This window comes from Arachis ipaensis, chromosome B3, assembly GCF_059453495.1.
Source record: "Arachis ipaensis isolate K30076 ecotype BB chromosome B3, ASM5945349v1, whole genome shotgun sequence".
Classification (NCBI taxonomy): Eukaryota; Viridiplantae; Streptophyta; class Magnoliopsida; order Fabales; family Fabaceae; genus Arachis; species Arachis ipaensis.
In genome coordinates, this window is record NC_142438.1 from 115,912,040 (window position 1) to 115,926,182 (window position 14,143).

Consider the following 14,143-nt stretch of genomic DNA (forward strand, 5'->3'; position numbering starts at 1 on the left):
CAGGTACCACAAGTAAATCTATTATTCGTCCGCAGCTTCATATTGAATCTTCGAACCTGTCACTGAAAGGGTGGAAGATTTTGGGGGGAGAACAATCCACACGTTCTCAATAGGAAATGGAAATGCCGTAAAAGTAATAAATTTAAAGCAAATAATTAACTTACTCAGTAAAACAATTTTATTAAACCTTTGGAAATACTTTTTACTTTTACTTTATATAATTAATTACCTTCTTTAAATTTCCAAACATAAACAAATCTCAATCACAACCTCAGTTCTCAGTCACCTCAATATACCAACTAATAGCACAAGAAACAAATCAACACACAAACAAATTGCAATAAGACAAACAACACAATCATAGAGAAACTAGATAAGCAAACACAATCAAATGCAAAAGTGCAAACAATATGATGCATGTCTATTCCTAACGCAGGCCATGAGCTCATGTGTCGGTTGCCTACCCGCTCCCGACATTACCCGGGCACGAGTCCCAGATATGGCTTTCCAGATGCATACAGTATGTTCATAAGTCTTATGGCTAGGCTGCATACAATGTGACTTTTAAATCAATGTGCTTACATCTGGAAAACAGTTTTCAGTGTGTGGGCGTCCCCACTATACATTTGCCACTAAGGCCCAAACAAAGTCACATCTGCTCTCATGTGGTAGACAACCTCTTAAAACATTTTCTTTATCCATGGCCTCTGCTCTCCTATGGCAGAGACCCTTTCAGTTAATATATTCTTGTAATCCTTGTTCTCTGCTCTCCTGTGGCGTAGATTCCTTTCCCAAAAGATGGAATTTAAAACATTATACTTTTCTTAATAAATCGAATTCAAAATAGAATAAATCTTTTCCCAACTAAATAAGTCTCAAATAATTTTACTTTTCAAAACCACATCTTTTAAAATAGCATTTCAAATAAAGTCCCGAATTTTATAAAAATTTCGACAGCATTTCCTCTAAAATTTGGACTATGCGACCCTTCCAGGGTCCCGACCAAATCATTTTCGATTCTCAAAGATCATCCTTGATACATCAAACATTCCAAATCCAATGCCAAATCATTTTACAAATCTAAAAGCTAACCAGGTTCAATTTCAAAATTATTTCTCAAAATAAGCTTGTAAATCAAATTTTTAATACAAAGTTCGCTTCTTAATGTAAATACATATTTAAATCAGGTTTTCAAAACAAAATCACTTTTTTGTATACTTTTACAAAAATTGGGACAAAACATTCTCTAAAAAATTAGACTTCAACACCCTTCCGAGCTCCCTCATTTTCTTAATAATCAACCTACTTTATTTCAGTTTAGTAACCAACGGCTCACTTTAACATTCAATACAACAACAATCACAACCTAATCAAACAAATAGTTCAATAACCACCATCTAACATAATAAATTAGAATCAAAATTTCTAGCAATTTAGTCACAGTCACGATCTAAACTCAAAATCAATCTTAAAAGCCAAAATCAGCATTACCTAGCGTCTTCAAAGTCATCATTCAAACATATTTCAATCGAGGAACAAAACATGCTTTCTCAATTACAAACACCCAATACATTTTCAGTAAACTTTCACACCAACATACACGTTCTTTTAACAAAGATCTCAAACCACATAAAACCACCAAGAGACATAACCAGTCACACATCTACTCCGCATCCAAAATCCATCATAGATCAAGCATTTATATATTTACAATAATTTGGTAAACTTCTTAGGCATTCAAAGTTTAAAATATTTAATTTAATAAAATAACACCTACCTCAATTAGTCGAAATCCACAAATTAAGCGTGATTCCAACTTCATTCTAACTCGCAACAGCAGCAGCATTAGCCGCACCAACAACTTCCCGCAACAGCAGTATCATCTAACAATTTGCAGTGGAATTTACACAGCCCTAATACATTAATATCTCAAGGTTCTCAATAACCATAAAAACATAATGGTAACAGTGAGGATTTTTGGAATGAGGACAACTTACAGAATTAAAAAGAATAGTGGAATGGGACGACCACAACTTCGTCGGTGACTTCCGACGATCAGAGTAGTGACAATGAGCTTTAACAGCCACATGCAATTTGATGACGGTGACTGAACAGCCTTTCTTTAGTGGCGGCTCTGACCACAATGATCCAGACAGCAGCGACGGCATCCACCACAATGGCGTTCAAAACACGATAGCGGCAGAAGCTCGGCGTCGATGACAAAGCTTCGGCAACAGTGTCAGGCTCCTCTCCTCAGCGGCGTCCTCCCTCAACGGCAGCGACGAAAAAATGATAGAATCTCGGCAATGTCCCCCTTTTCGTCCCCGACTCGCGTCTCCAGCGTCACAGCAGCGGCTCCTCTCCACAGCCATAGGCTCACGTTCCTCTCTCGCGGTTCTTCTCTCGACGGTGACGTGGTGTGGTGGCGGCACGAGAGCGAGCTGGACGCGGCGGCGTGGCAGCAGCTTCCCCCCTCCTTCCTCTTCTTCTCCTTCGATCCCTCCCTTCTCTCTTTCCCTTTCTTTCTTTTTCTTTCCACCAGTAGTGTATGTGTATGTGTGGGTGTCGTATGAGTTATGTGTAATGAGGGTTTTGGGTGTAGTGTGTATATTGAGAAGGGAATGGCAGTGGAAATTAGGGTTAGGATTAGTGAATTGGGAATTAGGATTTAGAATTCGGAATTTAGGGTTTGTGTAGAGTTTTAATTTAAAACCAAATTTAATCAATATAATTAATTTTAAGAGTACTATTTTATTTTTTAAATTACAAATTATTTTTAATTAAATACTTCTAATTTTAAAATTATAGATAAATAAAATAAATTTTTTCTTAGTTCATAATATTAATCAAAACTTTTAATTATTTAATTTAAATTATATACAAAACTCTCTTTTATCTCCAATTATTAAAACTTTGAATTCTAATTAAGCAAGAACCATTAATTTCAGTAAATCAAAAATATTTAATTATAATTGAAATTTATATAAAACTGAATTAATTTAAAACTCGAAATCTCATGACCTTTCTAAAAATAAAACCATATATATAAACATAAATAATTCATTATTCATTTTCTAAAAATCTGGGGTCTTACAAAAATGATAAAATAACTTTTGAAAATGAGAAAAGTCATATGTTTTTATTTCTTTAAAAGCTCTTAAATAATTTTTAGAAAAGTTAAAAACATCTTTTAAAACAATATAAAGTGACAATCCAAAATAATTTAAAACATAAAGACTTCTATTAAAAGTAGTTTATAAATAAGTTATTTTGTATTTAGATTTTTATTATAGAAGTACTTGTTTTAAAGTTATTTTAATAAGAGTGATAAAATAGCTTTTGAAAAGTAGAGAAGTTAAATTTGTTGATTTCTTCAAAAACTCTTAAACAATATTAATGTAACTTTTTATAAGTCAAAAGTCCAAAAAAATAGCTTTTGAAATTTCCCTAAACGAGCTCTAAGTCAAGTTCAATCTTAGTTCACCAAAATTGAATTTAGTTTAGTTCGACTTGTTAATATTGAGTTTATTTACAAAGTTAAATTTTATATCACTAAAAAATTTATAAATTGTCTTATATTCATAAGCTAACCCAAATAAAGTAAACACAATCTATAATTCTATATAAATAAATAATAATTTATGTATAAAAAACTATAAATTATAATTTATGTCTTTTATCAAATCGTTTATAAAAGTAACTATAAATTTTTATATGAAAATATAAATATATAAATTTGTTATTTTTTGTAACCACTATATGGGAGGCGTTACTTACCGGCAGTTTTTTCATGATTAGCAACGGTTTTAAACCGCCGCAAAATCAAAGGCCGATAGCTCACTGGACCGTATTGGGGGTGGGTAAAACATGTTTTGATGCAATTGGCAATGGTTGTTCCATTAGAATGTGGCAGTCATGACTCTTCAAGCCCAATAACTTGCGTTGTTTTAAATCAACACAGCGAGAGATGTTGCTAGAGTATCCGTCTGAAAAGACCACATTCTTGATGGTCCTCAGAAAGACATCCTTCTGTGGATTGGACATGGTAAAGACTGCAGAGGGATATTTTTTACCTTCAAGTGGCCACATGTCATGCCTGATTCCCACCAACTGGAGATCTTTTCAAGCTTTTAGGTGGTCTTTGGATTTACCACTCTCGTTCAACATGGTGAAAACAATGTTGTCACACACATTCTTCTCTATGTGTATCACGTCAAGGTTGTGACGTAATTCGTTGTTCTCCCAGTATAGGAGATCAAAGAATATACTCCTCTTTTTCCAAGGAGACTCGTCTTGCACCACGATCTGTTGTCTGTGTCTTCTTTTACCGCCAATCGCTTGCACCTTGCCGAGTGAGACGTGCACACCCTCCAAATATCTCAAGATAGCCCTGCCAGTCAATTTGACAGGTAGGGATCTATTCTCTACCTTACCATCAAATCTACTCCGGTCTTGTCTATATCTGTGATCATGATTCAAGAAGTGACGGTGACCCATGAAACACTATTTCTGACTGAAGGTGAGTTATTTAGTCTCGGCATCCATATTGCATGTAGGATAAGCTCTCCCACCGTACGTATTCCATCCAGATAAATTGTCCAAGCCCGGAAAATCACTGATAGTCCTTAGCAACACAGCATGCATCTTGAAGGTTTTCTTCTCACTTGCATTGTACGTATCAACACCGGCCCACAACTACTTCAACTCATCGATCAGGGGCTGTAGGTAGACATCTATGTCATTGCCAGGCATTTTAGGATCGGGAATAATCATGGAGAGAATATAGTTGGTTTGTTTCATGCAAATTCAAGGGGTAAGTTGTACGAAATAAGAATCACTGGCCATATTGAGTACTTTGAACTCAGGTTTCCCAAAGGATTGAAATCATCACTGGCCAAGGCTAAGCGAACACTGCGTGGATCGCCAAAAAAGTCAGTATATCTCCTGTCAAATGCTTTCCAGGCCTCGCCGTCACTGGGATGCCTCAAAGAACCGTCAGAGTTGGTTCCTCTCTTGTGCCACAACATGTTCACGGATGTTTTGCTGGACATGAATAATCGTTGCAACCGTGGAATCAGAGGAAAGTAACGGAGAATCTTCGCCGGCAGAGGTTTCCCATTCTTCTTGACAACGACATGGATCCTTACTAAAGAATTCTTTCAGGTCTTTTGCTTCCATCTGGATGCTCCACACTATTTGCATTTAGACAGGTCTTGGTCGAAGCCCTGGTATAACATGCAGTCAATTGGACATTCATCTATTTTCTTGTACTCAATACCGAGCTTCCTTATGATCTTCTTGGCGTCGTGCAAGGTCTTTGGAATCTTTGCATGCTCAAAGGCATCCCCAAATAGCTCTAGAATCAACCCGAAACCCTTGTCGCTCACTCCGTACATGCACTTTATATGGTACAGCCTCACCAAGAAAGACAGCTTCGAGAATCTTGAGCATCTCGGATATAATTCCTGCTCGCCATCCTCAAGCAAGTCATGAAAGGCACGAGCCTCGCGGCTAGGTTCGTCGGATAAGTACGGCAACCCCTCCGCACCATCTCCGACATGTTCATCCATCGAGTCTTCATCATCACCCTGCAGGCCCGGGAACTTAAATGCTTCGTGGACCATGTCACACATTTGATCTACTGAGTTTCCAGTGGGCTCTAGTTCTCTATTGTTGGAGCTCTCGTCTACGATCCTCTCACCCTGATGTAACCGAAAAGTATAATTAGGGGGAAAGGGTTTCATCAGAAGATGATCGTACGCATCCTCTCTAGTTTGGAAAAACCGAAACCCACACAAAGGATATGGATAATGTATCATCCCATCGGATGATGCATTGGTAAATGCGAAGTCAAGGAATCTATTTAGACCATTCTTATATTCTGCACTACCTTGTGGTTTGTAATCCAGCTCTTATCAATGTCTAATTTAATGAAATATCACAAACAATAAATCAACAGTAAATAAAGACATAAAACTAAAAAAAATTGGTGATAAAAATGGATTATATCAGAAGAACCAATAACAGTTTATTACAAGCAAAACCATGTAAAAAGCGACGAATAACTCAAAACAGAAACAAAAACAAAGTTTCTTGTATTCCGGATAACATTAGCACACGAAAGGTATTGAAGAGGTTTCTTACTCATTGTAAAATTTTGTACTTTCTAAAAAATTACTGGTAGAAAGAATTGCTTATCCCAAATCCAAAAAAATGAAAATAAAAGAAGAAAAATCCTTAAAAAATGAGAAAAAACAAAAGAAGTAAAAGTTAGAATTAAATAATAATTAAAAAACTAAACAATCATAATGTATAAAGAACAGAATTCTCAAATACAAATTTTCAGCCCTTATTTGAGTGTTAACTCAAAAAAAAAAAAAAAAAAAAGAAGAGAATAGTCGGATATAATATCCTCTATTATATTTGATTTAAAATAGTTTGAACGTATATAGTAAAATTAACCCTTTTTGTTTCTCCCTGGAATTATTCTAAAATAAAAAATGTTAATTTACCAGCAGTATGAATAGAGTCTAACCATATGTGGGACTTTTAAATATTTACTTTATCATCTAATCAAATATTTATGTTTATAAAGCATTTAAAATTGAACAATTTAATAAGATATTTTAGCTTAGTGATATATGTGTATATGTTCTTACATTAGTCACAAATACAAATTATTAAATCAACTTAGGATTGAACAAAACAACCACAGTGACAAGACAAAAAGAAACAAAGCTTAAGGCCCAGTTTGGGTAACTAACTTAATTAAGTTCCTTTTGATAAAATAACTTAAATAATAAATGACTCTGTTAAAAGTAACTTATCTATAAGTTATTTTATGTTTGTATCTTTAACCCTAAAAGTGCTTATTTTAAAGAAATGTAATGAAAAGTAGAAGTATTATGAGAGAAGTCATTTTTTTTAACTTCTCTATAAGCTCCAAAATAGCTTCTTAGAAAGTTGCAATTTGGTTTTGAAAATTGCACCCGACATTAATACTACTACTTTTCATAAGTCAAAAGTTAAAAAAAGCTACTTCTAGAGTTTCCAAACGGGCCTAAGTCTAGCCAACATCATAGTAATGTGGACAGAAGCTCAAACACAAGGTATTAATAACGATTAATATGAATAATTTAAATTCTTTAAAAGATAAATTTGATTAAAAAATTATTTAAAAACCAATTTATTCTCTGGGGAACAAGTGAGTTTTATTGAGGTCATACTTTAGAAATCTAATATTATATGAACAAGGGTGTGTGAATGAGTTTCTTGCCATTTACACGTGCAATGTGACGTACACGTCCTTTGCTCTATCTTAACATATTTAATCATTCTTATTATATACCAAATAAACTCATAATTGGTATTTGGTTTGAACTAGTTGGTAGGATTTCCCAAAGTTCAGTTCATTGAACCATTTTTTTAGCATTCTTTCGTTAGAACCATTGGTATTTTTTAATATCACTTAAACTATTTTTTTTATATAAATAGGTTACTATCATTATTCATGTGCAACTACTTCAAACTCTCTCAGGCAGTGGAAAAAGCCTGTAAATACGTTGAAGACAACAATCTAGAAATCACAAGACAAGGCTATGTTTTCTTTCAAAATTCAAACACAACTTATTAGAGGATAATTAAACTCTATATCTTATATCATGGCAATGTCCAACACAGATTCTAGTGGCACCACTAATTTGATCTCATCATCCTAAGGTGGCAATGCTGCTATTACTTCTATCCAACAACAGAGTGCTGCTACTAACTTGGGAGGCTAACAGAAAATTCATCTTCCCAACCCTTTTGATCTCACTGACTCTCAGATACTGGACATAGTTTACCTCACCCATGTCAATGATGATGAAATCTAGAATACCAGTATCCACTTTGACCTTTTGTCCAATCTTATACTTTAGGTCATTCATCAACTCGCACTCAATAATATTCTACCATCCACCTTGATAATCTTTTATAATAATATTTAATATGGTCGAATTTCTAAGTACTTTGTCATTTCAGGTCCAATAATAAAGAAGAAAAACGATTTTTGAATATCTTTAGATTTCTATAACATCACATGCTTATTAATCTGTATTATTGTTATTGCATTATTATTTTTTTTTAAATAGGATATATATATTGCATTAGCATCGGCTATTATTGACTAAATGTCTTAATTGGTTGCTAATTTAAAATAAACACTATATACCACATTCACCTCTATTTCCTATAAATACGAAATGTATATGTGCAAAGTGATGGATCATGCTGAGAAAACAACGAAACTTATAAAATTCAGGTCACCAACCTGATAATCCCCAATATACTATATTGTCAATTATCCAACAATATCCAAAACTCCCAGAATATTACTTATAACACTTTAATAATATTGATAATAGGGTCAAGTTGTATTGTTGAGAAGTTGCCAATACTAAATATTGCTTATAACACTTTAACAGTTGAATATTGCTTATAACACTTTAATAATATCATATTTTGTATCAGTCTCAATTGCTTCTTATTATTATTATTTTTCTAACTAAGAGAATGATTAATTCTACATCTCACATAGGCAAAAGATGAATAGAACAATAACAATAAATCAAAATCATCATACTCATAACAAATAACAAAGTTGAAAGAAAAATAACTTTGATCAGAGTGTGCTCTAGAAGCTTCTCTGCTCTAAGCAATTTTGCAATTTTTATCAACAGCGAAAACAAATACACACTTTGGCAATTTTTTTGCGCAGTACTTAGCAACCGACACCGACGACCGAATTGTATGCTTGGTGCACGGAATTGTGATCATCAACAATGGCGCCAAAGACTTGGAGCTCTCAAACGTGAATCATACTTTGTCACAATTCCGCACAACTAACCAGCAAGTGCACTGGGTCGTCCAAGTAATACCTTACGTGAGTAAGGGTCGATCCCACGGAGATTGTCGGCTTGAAGCAAGCTATGGTCATCTTGTAAATCTCAGTCAAGCAGATTCAAATGGTTATGGAGAATTGATAATTAAAAGATAAACATAAAATAAAGATAGAGATAGAGATAGAGATACTTATGTAATTCATTGGTAGGAATTTCAGATAAGCGTGTGAAGATGCTTTGTTCCTCTTGAACCTCTGCTTTCCTATTGCCTTCATCCAATCATTCATACTCCCTTCCATGGCAAGCTTTATGTTGGGCATCACCGTTGTCAATGGCTACTTCCCGTCCTCTCAGTGAAAATGTTCCAAATGCGCTGTCACCGCACGGCTAATCATCTGTCGGTTCTCGATCATGTTGGAATAGGATCCATTGATCCTTTTGCGTCTGTCACACGCCCAACAATCGCGAGTTTGAAGCTCGTCACAGTCATCCCTTCCCAGATCCTACTCGGAATACCACAGACAAAGTTTAGACTTTCCGGATCTCAAGAATGACCGCCAATAATTCTAGCCTATACCACGAAGGTTCCAATCTTAGATTAGAAACCCAAGAGATACGCATTCAAGCCATTGCTAGTAGAACAGAGGTGGTTGTCAGGCACATGTTCATAGGTGAGAATGATGATGAGTGTCACAGATCATCACATTCATCAAGTTGAAGAACGAATGAATATCTTAGAGAAGAAGTAGGCGTGAATTGAATTGAAGAACAATAGTAATTGTATTAATTCATGAAGAACAGCAGAGCTTCACACTTTAATCTATGGTGTGTAGAAACTCCACTGTTGAAAATACATAAGAACAGGGTCTAGGCATGGCCGAATGTCTAGCCCCGAACGTGAACATAAAGATCAAAAGGTATATATGAAAAGCGTCTGTAAATACAATAGCAAAATGTCCTATTTATAGAAAACTAGTAGCCTAGGGTTACAAAAATAGGTAATTAATGCAGAAATCTTCTTTTGGGCCCACTTGGTGTGTGCTTGGGCTGAGCATTGAAGCTTTCACGTGTAGAGACTTTTCTTGGAGTTAAACGCCAGCTTTTGTGCCAGTTTGGGCGTTTAACTCCAGCTTTTATGCCAGTTCTGGCGTTTTGACGCCAGAATTTCTATGCTGACTTGGAACGCTATTTTGGGCCATCAAATCTTGAGCAAAGTATGAATTTTTATATATTGTTGGAAAGCCCAGGATGTCTACTTTCCAACACAATTAAGAGCGCGCCAATTCGACTTCTGTAGCTCCAGAAAATCCACTTCGAGTGCAGGGAGGTCAGAATCCAACAACATCTGCAGTCCTTTTTCAGCCTCTGAATCAGATTTTTGCTCAGGTCCCTCAATTTCAGCCAGAAAATACCTAAAATCACAGAAAAATACACAAACTCATAGTAAAGTCCAAAAATATGATTTTTATTTAAAAACTAATAAAAATATAATAAAAACTAACTAAAATATACTAAAAACAAACTAAAAACAATGCCAAAAAGCGTATAAATTATCCGCTCATCACAATACCAAACTTAAATTGTTGCTTGTCCCCAAGTAACTAAAAATCAAATAGAATAAAAAGAAGAGAATATACAATGAATTCCAAAAACATCTATGAAGATCAGTATTAATTAGATGAGCGGAGCTTTTAACTTTTTGCTTCTGAACAGTTTTGGCATCTCACTTTATCCTTTTAAGTTCAGAATGATTGGCTTCTATAGGAACTCAGAATCCAGATAGTGTTATTGATTCTCCTAGTTAAGTATGTTGATTCTTGAACACATCTACTTTATGAGTCTTGGCCGTGACCTGATGAGCGGATAATTTATACGCTTTTTGGCATTGTTTTTAGGTAGTTTTTAATATATTTTAGTCACTTTTTATTATATTTTTATTAGTTTTTAAATAAAAATCATATTTCTGGACTTTACTATGAGTTTGTGTATTTTTCTATGATTTCAGGTATTTTCTGGCTGAAATTGAGGGAGTTGAGCAAAAATCTGACTCAGGCTGAAAAAGGACTGCAGATGCTGTTGGATTCTGACCTCCCTGCACTCGAAATAGATTTTCTGGAGCTACAGGAGTCCAAATACCGCGCTCTCAATTGCGTTGGAAAGTAGACATCCAGAGATTTCCAGCAATATATAATAGTCCATACTTTGCTCAAGGATAAATGACATAAACTGGCGTTGATGTTGCATTCTGGCGTTAAACGCCAGAAACAGGTTACAAGTTGGAGTTAAACACCAGAAACAGGTTACAACCTGGCGTTTAACTCTAGAAACAGTCTAGGCACGTGTAAAGCTCAAGTCTCAGCCCCAGCACACACCAAGTGGGCCCCAGAAGTGGATTTCTGCACTATCTATCTTAGTTTACTCATTTTCTATAAACCTAGGTTACTAGTTTAGTATTTAAACAACTTTTAGAGATTTATTTTGTACCTCATGACAATTTAGATCTGAACTTTGTACTCTTTGACGGCATGAGTCTCTAAACTCCATTGTTGGAGGTGAGGAGCTCTGCTGTGTCTCGATGAATTAATGCAATTATTTCTGTTTTCTATTCAAACACGCTTGTTTCTATCTAAGATGTTCATTCGCACTTCAATATGATGAATGTGATGATCTGTGACACTCATCACCATTCTCAATCTATGAACGCATGCCTAACAACCACTCCTGTTCTACCTTCGATTGAATGAGTATCTCTTGGATTCCTTAATCAGAATCTTCGTGGTATAAGCTAGAATCCATTAGCAGCATTCTTGAGAATTCGGAAAGTCTAAATCTTGTCTGTGGTATTCCGAGTAGGATTCAAGGATTGAATGACTTTGACGAGCTTCAAACTCACAAGGGTTGGGCGTAGTGACAGACGCAAAAGGATCAATGGATCCTATTCCAGCATGAGTGAGAACCGACAGATGATTAGCCGTGTGGTGACAGCGCACCTGGACCATTTTCACTGAGAGGACGGATGGTAGCCATTGACAACGGTGATCCACCAACACACAGCTTGCCATAGGAGGAACCTTGTGTGAGTGAAGAAGAAGACAGGGGGAAAGCAAAGATTCAGAAGACAAAGCATCTCCAAAACTCCAACATATTCTCCATTACTGCATAACAAGTATTTATTTCATGCTCTTTTATTTTTCGCAATTCAAACTGATAATCATAATTAATCTCCTGACTAAGATTTACAAGGTAACCATAAATTGCTTCAAGCCAACAATCTCCGTGGGATCGACCCTTACTCACGTAAGGTATTACTTGGACGACCCAGTGCACTTGCTGGTTAGTTGTGCAGAGTTGTGAAAATTGTGAATCACAATTTCGTGCACCAAGTTTTTAGCGCCGTTCCAGGGATTGTTCAAGTTTAGATAACTGACGGTTTATTTTGTTGCTTAGATTAGGAAAAATTTTTCTTTTTGGTTTAGAGTCTTCTATTATTGTTTTTGGTTGAAATTTTTTTTAAATCCTTATTTTCTCTTTTTACATTTTTTCGAAATTTTTATAAACTAATAATTGAGCTTTTCTATTTGAGTTTAGTTTCATATTTTAAGTTTGGTGTCAATTGCATGTTTTTATTTCCTTTTAAATTTTCGAATTTGTGTTCATTGTTCTTTCTTAATCTTCAAGTTGTTCTTGTTTATTTTCCTTGTTTGATCTTTAGTTTTTCTTGTTTTGTGATTTTTCTTGTTTTTCTTGTGCATTTTTGAATTATCAGTATTCAAAAAAAATTTATACATTAAATACCTTTATTAAAACACTTTAAATTTATAGCTCAATTGGCTAGAGCAGTGTGCTTATGTTCTTGGTAATTGGGAATTTTCTTTCTAAAATCTTTTCAAAAATAAATTTTCTTTGAATAAATCTTGTGCCAAACTTTAAGTTTGGTGTTCTCCTGTTAACTTTTCTTTAGTTTTCGAAAATTTTATTTTGGTTTTCTAAAAATTTTAAGTTTGGTGTTCTTTCTTCATGTTCTTGTTGTTCTTGTGAATCTTTAAAGTGTTCTTGAGTTTTCCTTGTGTTTTGATCTTAAAATTTTTAAGTTTGGTGTTCCTTGGTATTTTTCCTCCAAAATTTTTGAAAACAAGGAGCATTAGATCTAAAAATTTTAAGTTGTGTGTTTTTCTTTTTCATCATAAAATTCAAAAATAAAAAAATTATCTTCTCTAACTATTTTTGAGCAAATATTTCAAAATTTTTTCAAAAAAACTCAGATTTTTATTTTAAAATTTCTATTTTATCTTATCTTAGTTTTAAAAATTTCAAAATTCAAATTTTTTTTAAAAAAATCATATCTTTTTCAAAATTTTATCTTTTCAAATTTCAAATTTCAACTTTCAAAATTTCAAAATTCAAATTTCAAAATTTAAAATTCAAAATCTAATTTTCAAATTTAAAAATCAAATCTTTTCAAAATTTAAATCTTTTTCAAATCCTTATCTTATATTGTTGACTTTTTCGAAAATTCAAAATTCAACTTTCAAATTTCAACTTTCAAATTTCAATTTTCAAATTTCAATTTTCAAAATTTCAAATTTCAAATTTAAATTTCAAAACTTTTTAATTTAAATTCCTTATCCTCTCTTACATAGCTTATCTTATCTTTTCTAATCTCAAATCTTAAAATCAAATCTTTTTCATATCTTTTCTTTTTTATTTTATTTTATTTTCTTACAAGTATCTTTAATTTTAAGACATATCTTTTTCAAAACTTTCTAACTAATTTCTCTCTCTTCATTTTTTTGAAAATCCTCACCCACATCTTTTTTTTTCAAATCTTTTTAATTAATTAATTTAGTTTTCAATTTTCTTTTATTTCTTTTTCTTCTAATTTTTGAAAATATAGTCAATTTTTCATTTATTTTATTTTATTTTATTTAATTCTACTTTCGGTTTTCAAAAAAAAAAATTTATTTGCAATCCGCATCATCTCCCTTTCCCATCATGGACCTAAGTGGAAATGAACAGTCCAGAAGGACTCTGGGGTCATATGCTAACCCCACTGCTGCTGCATATGGGAGTAGTATCTGTATACCTCCCATCAAAGCAAGCAATTTTGAGCTAAATCCTCAGCTCATTATCATAGTGCAGCAAAACTGCCAGTATTCCGGCCTTCCACAGGAAGAACCTACTGAGTTTCTGGCACAATTCTTGCAAATTGCTGACACAGTACGTGACAAGGAGGTAGATCAGGATGTATACAGACTGTTACT

The 14,143-nt window shown here is 34.0% G+C and overlaps 1 pseudogene across 1 annotated transcript in view; it reads right to left on the minus strand.

The window, feature by feature from the left end:
- Positions 1-9,822: 9,822 nt before the first annotated feature.
- The window catches only part of LOC107633476 (glucose-1-phosphate adenylyltransferase large subunit 1, chloroplastic-like), a 73,489-nt pseudogene continuing 69,168 nt past the window's right edge, over positions 9,823-14,143 (minus strand). The window contains exon 12 of the transcript XR_015907062.1: positions 9,823-10,294. The product of XR_015907062.1 is annotated as a glucose-1-phosphate adenylyltransferase large subunit 1, chloroplastic-like (transcript). The remainder of the gene's footprint in view (positions 10,295-14,143) is intronic.